Source organism: Oncorhynchus tshawytscha, linkage group LG11 (assembly GCF_018296145.1).
Source record: "Oncorhynchus tshawytscha isolate Ot180627B linkage group LG11, Otsh_v2.0, whole genome shotgun sequence".
Taxonomy (NCBI): domain Eukaryota; kingdom Metazoa; phylum Chordata; class Actinopteri; order Salmoniformes; family Salmonidae; genus Oncorhynchus; species Oncorhynchus tshawytscha.
Window position 1 is genome coordinate 32,270,460 of NC_056439.1, and position 15,627 is coordinate 32,286,086.

Sequence of the window (15,627 nt, forward strand, 5' to 3'; positions counted from 1 at the left end):
AAAAAGAATATGCCCAAACCTCTGAGTGAATATTATATAATGTAAATAGATATAGATATATTATAACTGTGAAGCGTGTGCAACAGTTAATAAAGAAATATATAATTGTCTTATGGGGCTAAATTATCATTTTTTGGGGTCGTTGTGATAAACCCTTTGTTGGGAGGGTGGAGCGTGTGTGCGTGTGTTCGTGCGTGTGTTTGAGAGAGAGAGAGAGAGAGAGAGATGGAGATATAGAGAGATGTTGATCACAGCTCAATCTGTTTTGAAGTATTGGACACACCTACTCATTCAAGGGTTTTTATTTCTTTTTTTCCTGTTTTCTACAATGTAGTAACCAAAAAAGTGTTAAACAAATCAAACTATATTTTATATTTGAGATTCTTCAAAGTAGCCACCCTTTGCAAAGTGTATTTGTGTTTGTATTTATTAAGGATCCCCATTGCCAAGGCAGCAGCTACTCCTCCTGGGGTCCAGCAACATCAAGGCAGATATATACACAATTTGCAATATTACATGACACTACATTTCATAACACTTTTCACAACACATTAAGTGTGTTCCCTCAGGCCACTACTCTACTACCACATATCTACAATACAACATCTATGTGTACGTGTGTGTAGAGTGCTTGTCTTATCATGTGTATGTGTGTCTGTGCCTGTGTGTGTCTCTTCACAGTCCCCACTGTTCTGTAAGGTGTATTCTTATCTGTTTTTTAAATCTGATTCTACTACTTGCATCAGTTATCTGATGTGGAATAAAGTTCCATGTAGCCATGGCTCTACGTAGTACTGTACGCCTCCCATAGTCTGTTTTCGACTTGAGGACTGTGAAGAGACCTTTGGTGGCATGTCTTGTGGGGTATGCATGGGTGTCCGAGCTGTCTGCTAGTAGTTTAAACAGACACCTCGGTGCATTCAGCATGTTAACACTTCTTGCAAAAACAAGTTGTGATGAAGTCCATCTCTCCTCCACTTTGAGCCACAAGAGATTTACATGCATATTATGCATGTAACATATTTAACATATATAACATATATTTAACATATTATGTTAAATGTAAACGGTAAGCTAAGTCCCTATTTGTGGCACCTGACCACACGACTGAACAGTAGTCCAGGTGTGACAAAACTAGGGTCTGTAGGACCTGCCTTGTTGATAGTGCTGTTAAAAAGGCAGAGCTATGCTCCTCATTTTAGCTACTGTTATGTCAACATGTTTTGACAATGACCTCAACTTGCTCAATTTCCACATGATTTATTGCAAGATTTAGTCGAGGATAAGGGTTTAGTGAATGATATTTCCCAGATACAACGCTTTTATTTTTTGAAATATTTAGGACTAACTTATTCCATGCCACCCATTCTGAAACTAACTGCAGCTCTTTGTTAAGTGTTGCAGTGATTTCACTCGCTGTAGTAGCTGACGGGTATAGTGTTGAGTCATCTGCATACACAGACACTCAAAGCCAGTGGCATTTCATAAGTAAAGATTGAAAAGAAGTAAGGGGACTAGACAGCTTCCCTGGGGAATTCCTGATTCTACCCGGATTATGTTGGAAAGGCTTCCATTAAAGAACACCCTCTGTGTTCTGTTGGACAAGTAACTCTTTATCCACAATATAGCAGAGGGAGTAAAGTCCAACAAAACAGCTCACACAATATGTTTTATAATCAATTTCCCTCAGCCAATCATCAGTAATTTGTGTAAGTGTCGTGCTTGTTGAATGTCCTTCCATATAAGCGTGCTGGAAGTCTGTTATAATAGCATTGTATCTGGTCAAACACACATTTTTCCAAAAGTTTACTAAGGGTTGGTAACAGGCTGATTGGTCAGCTATTTGAGCCAGTTACTATTTTTGGGTAGCGGAATTACTTTTGCTTCCCTTTCTAGTAGGCTTAAATTGAAGATATGGCAAATAGGAGTGCAATATCGTCCGCTATTATCCACAGAAAAAAGCATCTAAGTACTTGGCAATATGAGTGGGTTTTGTGATGAATGAGCCATCTGATTCAATGAATGATGGACCTGAGTTTGCCTTTTGCCCAAAATTTCATTGAACTTTTTACTATCATTCTTCATATCATTTATCTTTGTTTCTTAGTAGTTTCTTCTTCCTTTTATTCAGTTTAGTCACATGATTTCTCAATTTGCAGTAAGTTTGCCAATCGGTTGTGGAGCCAGACTTGTTTTCCATTCCTTTTGCCTCGTCCCTCTCAACTATACAATCTTTCAATTCCTCATCAATCCAAGGGATTTTATCCGTTTTTACAGTCATTTTCTTAATGGGTGCGTGCTTATTAGTAACTGGAATAAGCAATTTCATAAATGGGTCAAGTGCAGCATCTGGTTGCTCCTCATTACACACTACAGAGCAACAAATATTACTTACATCAACAACATAGGAATCACCACAAAACTTATTGTATGACCTCTTATACACTTTGGTTTTCCTAGATGTGGCTACTATATTGTGATCACTACATCAATGGATTTGGATACTGCTTTAAAGAAAATGTCTGCAGCATCAGTAAAGATGTGATCAATACTTGTTGATGATTTAATTCCTGTGCTGGTTGTAACTAACCTGGTAGGTTGACTGATAACCTGAACCAGGTTGCAGGCACTGGTTACAGTTCAAAGCTTTTTCTTGAGTGGGCAGCTTGTAACTAACTTGTAACTAACTAGTAACTAAAGAAATTGTCACTTTATGGCAATGATAATCATTTTTGGGACCAAATTATAAAGATTGTCTAAGTACACCAGACATTAGAGTTGTGTATATTTTTAATTGTTTTAAATACATTAACCAATGAGAAGCGATTGGGAAGAACTCTTAGATTTCATTGGTGTTCTTATTTAATCAGACAATATTTTAGCTAGCCTAGCAATATGTCCTCCAGTATTTGTCGGTCTACTAGATCAGGGTTAGACTGTATATTACTCACTGTGATACTTCAGAGGGCTGTACATAAAGCTTTTGTATTAATCTTATTATAATGTACATCTAGTGAAATAAGGCTTCAATTGTTGATGATGCTATTTATTTTAAACCTAGCTTTGAATTATTACAAAATCAAGAACTGAATCGAGGGAAGTTAATCACATACAGTTGAAGTTGGAAGTTTACATACACCTTAGCCAAATACATTTAAACTCAATTTTTCACAATTCCTGACATTTAATCCAAGTAAACATTCCCCGTCTTAGGTCGGTTAGGATCACCACTTTATTTTAAGAATGTGAAATGTCCGAATAATAGTAGAGAGAACGATTTATTTCTGCTTTTATTTCTTTCATCACAATTCCAGTGGGTCAGAAGTTTACATACACTCAATTAGTATTTGGTAGCATTGCCTTCAAACTGTTTAACTTGGATCAAACATTTTGGGTAGCCTTCCACAAGCTTCCCACAAAAAGTTGGGTGAATTTTGGCCCATTCCTCCTGACAGAGCTGGTGTAACTGAGTCAGGTTTGTAGGCCTCCTTGCTCGCACACGCTTCTTCAGTTCTGCCCACATATTTTCTATTTTCTAACAGTTCTATTTTTGGTTCATCAGATCAGAGGACATTCCTCCAAAAAGTATGATCTTCGTCCCCATGTGCAGTTGCAAACCGTAGGCTGGCTTTTTTTATGGTGGTTTTGGAGCAGTGGCTTCTTCCTTGCTGAGTGGCCTTTCAGGTTATGTCCATATAGGTCTCGTTTTACTGTGGATATAGATACTTTTGTACCTGTTTCCTCCAGCATCTTCACAAGGTCCTTTGCTGTTGTTCTGGGATTGATTTGCACTTTTCGCAACAAAGTATGTTCATCTCTAGGAGACAGAATGTGTCTCCTCCTGAGCGGTATTGTTACGGCTTTCTTCCGTCGAAGGAGAGTCGGACCAAAATGCAGCGTGGTTAGTTCGATACATGTTTAATAACGATGAAAACGAACAATACAAAACAACAAACGGAAATATGAAAACCTAATACAGCCTGTCTGGTGACAACTAACACAGAGACAGGAACAATCACCCACAAACACACAGTGAAACCCAGGCTACCTAAATATGGTTCCCAATCAGAGACAACGAGAATCACCTGACTCTGATTGAGAACCGCCTCAGGCAGCCATAGACTATGCTAGACACCCCTACTAGCCACAATCCCAAAACCTACGAAAAAAACCCCATACATAAACACAACACAAAATAAACCCATGTCACACCCTGGCCTGACCAAATAATTATAGAAAACACAAAATACTAAGACCAGGGCGTGACAGGTATGACGGCTGCATGGTCCCATGGTGTTTATACTTACGTACTATTGTTTGTACAGATGAACGTGGTACCTTCAGACGTTTGGAAATTGCTCCCAAGGATGAACCAGACTTGTGGAGGTCTACAATTGTTTTCTGAGGTCTTGGCTGATTTCTTTTGATTTTCCCATGATGTCAAGAAAAGAGGCACAACGTTTGAAGGTAGGCCTTGAAATATATCCACAGGTACACCTCCAACTGACTCATATTATGTCAATTAGCCTATCAGAAGCTTCTAAACCCATGACATAATTTTCTGGAATTTTCCAAGCTGTTTAAAGGCACAGTCAACTTAGTGTATGTCAACTTCTGACCCACTGGAACTGTGATACAGTGAATTGTAAGTGAAATAATCTGTCTGTAAACAATTGTTGTAAAAATGACCTGTGTCATGCACAAAGTAGACGTCCTAACCGACTTGCCAAAACGATAGTTTGTTAACAAGAAATTTGTGGAGTGGATGAAAAACTAGTTTTAATGACTCCAACATAAGTGTATGTAAATTACTGACTTCAACTGTAGTTACAATGCACCTTCTACTAATTAAATAGATCAAATGTAGTTCCTGTTAAATGCAATAAATGATAGCTACTGAAGTACCGGCACCTATTCATATGTTTTGTTATTGAAATAATTGCTTGCATAATAGTTTGTACTATATATGACATCATGATATTTAATTGAACATTTGAGGTGAAAAACCCACCAATGGTTGCTGGCTAACAAATTTTTTCATAATGTTTTTCACTCAAATCTGACCGGAGCTAGATGGCTGATGAAAAGTAGCATTATGTTGATTAGTTAATAAAACTAGTCCTTCACATATTGTGCATAAGACAGAGAAAGATATTGTCACACCCTGACCTTTGTTATCTTTGTTTTCTTTATTATTTTGGTTAGGTCAGGGTGTGACGAGGTTGGTTTGTGTAGTTTTTGTATTGTCTAGGGGGTTTTGTATGTCATGGGGTTTTTGTATATCTAGGTGTTTATATGTCAATGGTTGCCAAGATTGTTCACAATCAGAAACAGCTGTTTATCGTTGTCTCTGATTGGGGACCATATTTAGGTAGCCATATTCCTTGTGTATTTTGTGGGTTATTGCCTATGTGTAGTTGCATGTCAGCACTAGTTGTTTATAGCTTCACGTTTGATTTGTTGTTTTTGTATCTGGTATTTGTGTTTGTTCTCTTTTATTAAAGAAGGAATGTATTCATATCCTCGCGACTGTATTGGTCTCCTCGTGACAGAATAACCCACCAAACCAGGACCAAGCAGCGTGAAAAGGAGGAACAGCGCTTAAAGGGGAAATGGACCTGGGAGGAGGTATTAGATGGAGCAGGACCCTGGACACGGCCGGGGGAGTATTGTCATCCTAAGGAGGAGTTAGAGGCAGCAAAAGCGGAAAGGCGATACTACAAGGAGAAATACAGGAGAATAGAGGAACAGCAACGATATGAAGGTACACAGCTAGCACGGAAGCCCGAGAGGCAGCCCCAAGATTTTTTTGGGGGAGGGGCACACGAGGAGATTGGCTGTGTCAGGTAGGAGACCTGAGCGAACTCCTCGTGCTTACCGTGTGGAGCGTGTAACTGGTCAGGCACCGTGTTATGCAGAGATGCGCATGGTGTCTCCAGTGCACTATTCTAGCCCGGTGCGCTCTATTCCAGCTCCTCGCATTGGCCGGGCTAGAATGGGCATCCAGCCAGGACTATTGAGCCAGCTCTATGTTCTGGATCTCCAATGCGTCTCCACAGTCCAGTGTATCCTGTGCCTCCTCCCCGCACTCGCCCTGAGGTGCGTGTCACCAGCCCGGTACCACCAGTGCCGGCACCATGCACCAGGCCTATAGTGCACTTCGGCAGTCCAGTACGCCCTGTTCCTGCTCCTCGCACTCGCCCTGAAGTGCATGTCCCCAGCCCGGTACCACCAGTGCCGGCACCATGCACCAGGCCTATAGTGCACTTCGGCAATCCAGTACGCCCTGTTCCTGCTCCTCGCACTCGCCCTGAAGTGCATGTCCCCAGCCCGGTACCACCAGTGCCGGCACCATGCACCAGGCCTATAGTGCACTTCGGCAGTCCAGTACGCCCTGTTCCTGCTCCTCGCACTCGCCCTGAGGTGCGTGTCCCCAGCCCGGTACCACCAGTGCCGGCACCACGTACCAGGCCTACAGTGCGCTCCGGCAGTCCACAGCGTCCGGCGACAGTACCCAGTCCAGAGCTTCCGGCCAGAGCGTCCGGCGACAGTACCCAGTCCAGAGCGTCCGGCAACAGTACCCAGTCCAGAGCGTCCGGCGACAGTACCCAGTCCAGAGCTTCCGGCCAGAGCGTCCGGCGACAGTACCCGGTCCAGAGCGTCCGGCGACAGTACCCAGTCCAGAGCGTCCGGCAACAGTTCACAGACCGGAACCTCCAACGACCGGCCACAGACCGGAACCTTCAACGACGGGCCACAGTCTGGACATGGTTGCTTAATACTCTAAATGGTTTTGAAATTCATTTACACTTTGTTGGCATAGTGTTTTTGTGAGCTCACCCAGCTCACCAGGAAAGACCACAGCCATATCAGACAATATTATTGGTATAACAGGAATAGAAAATTGACAATAGTTCTACAAAAGCCGTTTGTTTTTCACTAAGAGAAATCCTTTGGTCTAGTTCAGATGGAACCTAATACCAGATATTTTCATGACAGTTAGTGACAGGCTGTAAAATGTTGTGTTACTCAAAAAATGTGCAAGCAAAGTTTGGCACTTCAGGATCAGCAAACTACATTTTTAGCCTGTTTCCTCTGCTGTAGAAAAAAAATGTGTTTCTCCTTGTATGTGTAACTACAAATTGCCAACACATTTCAGCACCAGATGGTGAAGCGTCACTCACACATCACTCCAGAGAATGCGTTTCACCTGCTCCAGTCCAATAGCGGTGAGCATTACACCCCTCCAGCCGACGTTTGGCATTGCGCTTGGTGATCATAGACTTGTGTGCAGCTGCTCGGCCATGGAAACCCATTTCATGAAGCTCCCGACGAACAGTTCTTGTGCTGACGTTGCTTCTAGAAGCAGTTTGGAACTCGGTAGTGTGTTGCAACCGAGGATAGACCATTTTCCATTTTTACGAGCTTAAGCACTCGGCGGTCCCGTTCTGTGAGCTTGTGTGGGCTACCACTTTGCGGCTGAGCCGTTGTTGCTCCTAGACGTTTCCACTTCACAATAACAGCACTGACCGGGGCAGAAATTTGACAAACTGACTTGCTGGAAAGGTGGCGTCCTATGATGGTGCCACGTTGAATGTCACTGAGCTCTTCAGTAAGACCGCTCTACTGCCAATGTTTATCTATTGCGATTGCATGGCTGTGTGCTCGATTTTATACACCTGACAGCAATGGATGTGGCTGAACTAGCCGAATCCAATCATTTGAAGGGGCACTATATATATACAGTACCAGTCAAAGGTTTGGACACACCTACTAGATGGTACGTTCCTCTTTATTAATTTACCATTTTCTACATTGTAGAATAATAGTGAAGACATCAAAACTATGAAATAGCACATGGCATCATGTAGTAATAGCACCACTAAATGTAAAAGATATGTCATACATTGTAAATGATTATAATCTTTCCGCTGTCTCATGTTGCACAGACAATGAGCATTAAGGAGACATGGGATCTGACTTTGTAACAGTATTGCTTCTGTCCCACTCCTCACCCCAACCTGGTTGTGAACCAGGGAACCTCTGCACACAAAGACAAGTCACCCTCGAAGCATCATTACCCACCGCTCCACAAAGGCCACGGCCCTTGAAGAGAAAGAGAAACACCTACTGCAACGTCTCAGAGCGAGTGATGTCACCGATTGAAACACTATTAGAGAGCACAGCTAACTAGCTAGCCATTTCACACTGGTTGAGAACTTATTTCTACGTGTGAGAACTTGTTCGCTAAGGTCCAAACACTTAAAAGACACACGTATCCCCTCAGCCCTCTAATTAAGTGGACACTTCTGATGACATATCATGACGTCTGACTTGTATACACTTGCAGGGCAAGGGATGAAGGAATTATTTTTAAATGGACCACCCTTGGGCGGAAATTTGTCCCGCGATGATTGTGTTTTCAGCCATCGGTAGCTTGTGGTTGCTTCATATGAACTACAGTCAATTATGAGAGCATGTCTACTTATATTAAATATATAATTATTAATATATGCCTACTGTATGATAGCTAGCAAATGAATTAGCTAACTAACGTTAGCCTGGCTAGCTGGAACTTCTGGAGAAGGAAAATGTTATATTTCTACAATTTCCAAAAGTGTTCCAAACTCTTAAAAAGACATCCCCTCGTCCACTTACCCTCGCCTTATGCCCTTGGGGGGAATCCCCGTCGCCATCTTAGAGAGTGGTCCAAATTATCAGCCAAGCAAGGGAAGTTTGCCATGTAAGCCCATCAGCCCTAGTTTTTAGTCGGCTTTGCGAGTGTACAATAATGTAATGACATGACTAGATCATAAAGGAACAATTGTCCAGACAGAGGATTGACTTTACGAATTGACGGTGTATTAACCCAACTTTACACAGTAGGGCTACTGTTTGGCCGTAGCCCACGCCAAATAAATGAAAGCTAACCCACAAGCCAACAGTGACCTTCTCTTGTGAAGCCCAGACGTAAGAGAGAGAACAAAGGATAAACCTGGTCTTACCTTCCAATGCTCCATCCCCATGCCCAACCCCCCCTCCGCCAACCGCCAGGATGCCCGGCATCAGAACATTCCAGGCATTCCCGTGATTGGCAGATAGCAGGTTGATTGGCATGTCGAACCCCGCGAACACTGGTAAGTACAACACAACCCACTACTAGCCTAACACATAACACACAGCTGTCTGTGCGGGTCGCTACAATAATATTCACTCCGGTGCCTGAAACTCTCCATAATTCAATTCACGATGATTGTACATCCGCTAAGAAAAGTCTGCGAAAAGTTCAAAACAACATCAATGGAGAAGTCATCATACAAGTGTAAGTAAGAAACAAATGCAAATAAGTTAGAAATTGTGCTACTAATGCACATGATGGCACAACCATGTCTTGTAAATATGTTTTTGTTAAGGTTATCTTTATGAAATTGTAGAAATAAAACATTTTCCTTCTCCAGAAGTTCCAGCTAGGCAGGCTAACATTAGTTAGCTAATTAATTTGCTAGCTATCATACAATAGGTGTATATTAATAATTATATATTTAATATAAGTAGACATGCACTCAAAATTGACAATAGCGCATATAAAGCACCCACAAGCTACTGGTGGCTGAAAACACAATCATCGCGTGATGAAAGAGTGACGAATTTCCGACCATTAAATAGTAACATACAGAACATTTTTGACAATTTGTTTTGAACACAGTTGAAGTCGGAAGTTAACATACACTTAGGTTGGAGTAATTTAAAACTCGTTTTTCAACCACTCCACAAATTTCTTGTTAGCAAACTATAGTTTTGGAAAGTCGGTTAGGACATCTACATGCATGACACAAGTCATTTTTCCAAAAATTGTTTACTGACAGATTATTTCACTTATAATTCACTGTATCACCCAGTGGGTCAGAAGTTTACATACACTAAGTTGACTGTTCCAGAAAATGATGTCATGGGTTTAGAAGCTTCTGATAGGCTAATTGACATCTTTGAGTCAATTGGAGATGTACCTGTGGACGTATTTCAAGGCCTACCTTCAAACTTTGTGCCTCTTTTCTTGACATCATGGGAAAATCAAAAGAAATCAGCCAAGACCTCAGGAAAATAATTGTAGACCTCCACAAGTCTGGTTAATCCTTGGGAGCAATTTCCAAACGACTGAAGGTACCACGTTCAACTGGTCAAACAATAGTACGCAAGTATAAACACCATGGGATCACGCAGCCGTCATACCGCTCAGGAAGGAGATGCATTCTGTCTCCTAGAGATGAACGTACTTTTGTGCGAAAAGTGCAAATCAATCCCAGAACAACAGCAAAGGACCTTGTGAAGATGCTGGAGGAAAACATGTACAAAACTACGGTAAAACAAGTCCTATATCGACATAACCTGAAAGGCCGCTCAGCAAAGAAGAAGCCACTGCTCCAAAACCACCATAAAAAGCCAGACTACAGTTGGCAACTGCAAATGGGGACGGAGATTGTACTTTTTGGAGAAATGTCCTCTGATCTGATGAAACATAAATAGACCAGTTTGGCCATAATGACTATCGTTATGTTTGGAGGAAAAATGGGGGAGGCTTGCAAGCCGATTAACACCATACCAACCGTGAAGCGTGGGGGTGGCAGCATCATGTTGTGGGGGTGCTTTGCTGCAGGATGGGCTGGTGCACTTCGTGCGTTTCCGTCGGTAGATTAGTGGGGTTCCGTGTGGTAGAGGGGACCAATCCAATTGGCAAAATAGATATAGTTATAGTGACCCAAGAAAATTGTCCGATAAACCTATTCAGATAGCAGCCGATAAGACAGATAACGTGGGTAGTCCAGTCGTGAAGGCCCGGTGGGGCTCTGCATCGGCAGTAAAACGGGTCCGGATAGGTGATTTTAGCCCAGTGTGGAGTGCCATTGAGGGCTTTCACCATTTTGAAGTAGTCAACTAGGTGGGACTTGCTATGAGTTAAGGAAGAATCACAGAATTCAGCAGGAGGGGTCAGACAATGAAAAATATACTCCTGAGCAAACATTCCATAATTGCAGATGGCAGTAAATCAGCAACCTTCTTTTTATTTCTGTTCAAACTATATAAACTCCAGCACAGTAGGTGGTTGTATGCACATTTTCAGTTTACTTACAAACTGCCAATACACTCATAAAAGTAAACAAAGAAGAAATTGACTACTTTAAAATGGATATAGCATCAATGGTGCTGCCCATAATGTCACAGAAGCAGCCATTGCAAAGGTAAGAGATGAGCTCTCTGGTACATCTGTATGCATAGCAGCCTTCTATAAAAACAAAACGTTACTTGTCACATACTCAGTTAACAGCAGTGAAATGGATGTGTGCTAGCTCCCTCAACAGTATTACTGAGATTGAAAAATATTTTCATATCTGTCACATAATTCAACTGTATAATTATTGTCACTTAAAGTAATTGGTTGTCTATTTCAGGAGAGGAAGGACATGCATGACTTTCTTTCTGGCTCTCCTCTCTGCTAAGGCCGATCCAGCCCCTGCAGCGCAGACCTCTGCCAGCCACACCACCACTGCCCCTGAAAGCTTCTCCCTGGGCCCATGAAGACAGGAGTATGTCCTGGACCACTGCTACTGGACAGAGCCATTGAGAGCAGCTATTAATGGGCTACTGGCCAAGCACCACAGGAAGAAAGAGATCCATAAGCAGTTGGATCTGCTCTGCTATTAACACCAGCCCAGAGAACTCCTGGAGTCACTCAGCTCTGGCATTATGTTACTGCAGAGAGTGAAACAGTCAGTGTCCCAGTCACGTACACTGCCATCTGCACTTACAAAACAGAAGGCCTCATCAACTCAAGGATGCCATTTGAGGATTTTGCGACCTTCCTTCAAATCAAATCAAATCAAATTTTATTTGTCACATACACATGGTTAGCAGATGTTAATGCGAGTGTAGTGAAATGCTTGTGCTTCTAGTTCCGACAATGCAGTAATAACCAACAAGTAATCTAACTAACAATTCCAAAACTACTGTCTTATACACAGTGTAAGGGGATAAAGAATATGTACATAAGGATATATGAATGAGTGATGGTACAGAGCAGCACAGGCAAGATACAGTAGATGATATTGAGTACAGTATATACATATGAGATGAGTATGTAAACAAAGTGGCATAGTTAAAGTGGCTTGTGATACATGTATTACATAAGGATGCAGTCGATGATATAGAATACAGTACCTACGTATGCATATGAGATGAATAATGTAGGGTAAGTAACATTATATAAGGTAGCATTGTTTAAAGTGGCTAGTGATATATTTACATCATTTCCCATCAATTCCCATTATTAAAGTGGCTGGAGTTGAGTCAGTGTCATTGTCAGTGTGTTGGCAGCAGCCACTCATTGTTAGTGGTGGCTGTTTAGCAGTCTGATGGCCTTGAGATAGAAGCTGTTTTTCAGTCTCTCGGTCCCAGCTTTGATGCACCTGTACTGACCTCGCCTTCTGGATGATAGCGGGGTGAACAGGCAGTGGCTCGGGTGGTTGATGTCCTTGATGATCTTTATGGCCTTCCTGTAACATCGGGTGGTGTAGGTGTCCTGGAGGGCAGGTAGTTTGCCCCCGGTGATGCGTTGTGCAGACCTCACTACCCTCTGGAGAGCCTTACGGTTGAGGGCGGAGCAGTTGCCGTACCAGGCGGTGATACAGCCCGCCAGGATGCTCTCGATTGTGCATCTGTAGAAGTTTGTGAGTGCTTTTGGTGACAAGCCGAATTTCTTCAGCCTCCTGAGGTTGAAGAGGCGCTACTGCGCCTTCTTCACGATGCTGTCTGTGTGAGTGGACCAATTCAGTTTGTCTGTGATGTGTATGCCGAGGAACTTAAAACTTGCTACCCTCTCCACTACTGTTCCATCGATGTGGATAGGGGGGTGTTCCCTCTGCTGTTTCCTGAAGTCCACAATCATCTCCTTAATTTTGTTGACGTTGAGTGTGAGGTTATTTTCCTGACACCACACTCCGAGGGCCCTCACCTCCTCCCTGTAGGCCGTCTCGTCGTTGTTGGTAATCAAGCCTACCACTGTTGTGTCGTCCGCAAACTTGATGATTGAGTTGGAGGCGTGCGTGGCCACGCAGTCGTGGGTGAACAGGGAGTACAGGAGAGGGCTCAGAACGCACCCTTGTGGGGCCCCAGTGTTGAGGATCAGCGGGGAGGAGATGTTGTTGCCTACCCTCACCACCTGGGGGCGGCCCGTCAGGAAGTCCAGTACCCAGTTGCACAGGGCGGGGTCGAGACCCAGGGTCTCGAGCTTGATGACGAGCTTGGAGGGTACTATGGTGTTGAATGCCGAGCTGTAGTCGATGAACAGCATTCTCACATAGGTATTCCTCTTGTCCAGATGGGTTAGGGCAGTGTGCAGTGCGGTAGAGATTGCATCGTCTGTGGACCTATTTGGGCGGTAAGCAAATTGGAGTGGGTCTAGGGTGTCTGGTAGGGTGGAGGTGATATGGTCCTTGACTAGTCTCTCAAAGCACTTCATGATGACGGATGTGAGTGCTACGGGGCGGTAGTCGTTTAGCTCAGTTACCTTAGCTTTCTTGGGAACAGGAACAATGGTGGCCCTCTTGAAGCATGTGGGAACAGCAGACTGGTATAGGGATTGATTGAATATGTCCGTAAACACACCGGCCAGCTGGTCTGCGCATGCTCTGAGGGCGCGGCTGGGGATGCCGTCTGGGCCTGCAGCCTTGCGAGGGTTAACACGTTTAAATCTTACTCACCTCGGCTGCAGTGAAGGAGAGACCGCATGTTTTCGTTGCAGGCCATGTCAGTGGCACTGTATTGTCCTCAAAGCGGGCAAAAAGTTATTTAGTCTGCCTGGGAGCAAGACATCCTGGTCCGTGACTGGGCTGGATTTCTTCCTGTAGTCCGTGATTGACTGTAGACCCTGCCACATGCCTCTTGTGTCTGAGCCGTTGAATTGAGATTCTACTTTGTCTCTGTACTGACGCTTAGCTTGTTTGATAGCCTTGCGGAGGGAATAGCTGCACTGTTTGTATTCGGTCATGTTACCAGACACCTTGCCCTGATTAAAAGCAGTGGTTCGCGCTTTCAGTTTCACGCGAATGCTGCCATCAATCCACGGTTTCTGGTTTGGGAATGTTTTAATCGTTGCTATGGGAACGACATCTTCAACGCACGTTCTAATGAACTCGCACACCGAACTCGCACTCTTGTTTTAGTTTCTGTCTGTAGGCAGGGATCAACAAAATGGAGTCGTGGTCAGCTTTTCCGAAAGGGGGGCGGGGCAGGGCCTTATATGCGTCGCGGAAGTTAGAGTAACAATGATCCAAGGTCTTTCCACCCCTGGTTGTGCAATCGATATGCTGATAAAATTTAGGGAGTCTTGTTTTCAGATTAGCCTTGTTAAAATCCCCAGCTACATTGAATGCAGCCTCCGGATAAATCGTTTCCAGTTTGCAGAGAGTTAAATAAAGTTCGTTCAGAGCCATCGATGTGTCTGCTTGGGGGGGGATATATACGGCTGTGATTATAATCGAAGAGAATTCTCTTGGTAGATAATGCGGTCTACCTGAGGAATTCTAATTCAGGTGAACAGAAGGATTTGAGTTCCTGTATGTTTCTTTCATCACACCATGTCACGTTAGCCATAAGGCATACGCCCCCGCCCCTCTTCTTACCAGAAAGATGTTTGTTTCTGTCGGCGCGATGTGTGGAGAAACCCGTTGGCTGCACCGCCTCGGATAGCGTCTCTCCAGTGAGCCATGTTTCCGTGAAGCAAAGAACGTTACAGTCTCTGATGTCCCTCTGGAATGCTACCCTTGCTCGGATTTCATCAACCTTGTTGTCAAGAGACTGGACATTGGCGAGAAGAATGCTAGGGAGTGGTGCACGGTGTGCCCGTCTCCGGAGTCTGACCAGAAGACCGCCTCGTTTCCCTCTTTTTCGGAGTCGTTTTTTTGGGTCGCTGCATGGAATCCACTCCGTTGTCCTGTTTGTAAGGCAGAACACAGGATCCGCGTCGCGAAAAACATATTCTTGGTCGTACTGATGGTGAGTTGACGCTGATCTTATATTCAGTAGTTCTTCTCGACTGTATGTAATGAAACCTAAGATGACCTGGGGTACTAATGTAAGAAATAACACGTAAAAAAAACAAAAAAATGCATAGTTTCCTAGGAACGCGAAGCGAGGCGGCCATCTCTGTCGGCGCCGGAACAACAACAGTGGAAGCTGGAGGCCACGAAGCAGAGGGGGGCAGTGTGGAAGGAGCAAACAGAGGAAATAGAAAATCCCCAGAACAGCATCCTTCCGGCCGTCTGTCCTGGTTCTGCCACCAGACGCTGAAACAAACCCCTAACAACCCTCACACACATACCGGCTTTCCTGGAGTGGCAGGAAAATATATACTTGCTAGCCAAAGTGTTTTGCCTGTATCGGGCACAGGAATTGGAGGGAGCTTCAACAGTATGCCTTTTGATAGACTAGAAAGTAGAAATGGATGGTGGAGAAGGGGGAGTGACTCTAAAGACACATCAAATCAAATTCTTTGGGTCAGAAACACATGTTTCACAGATGTTAATGCGAGTGTAGCGAAAATGTTGTGCTTCTATTTCCGACAGATATTACTGC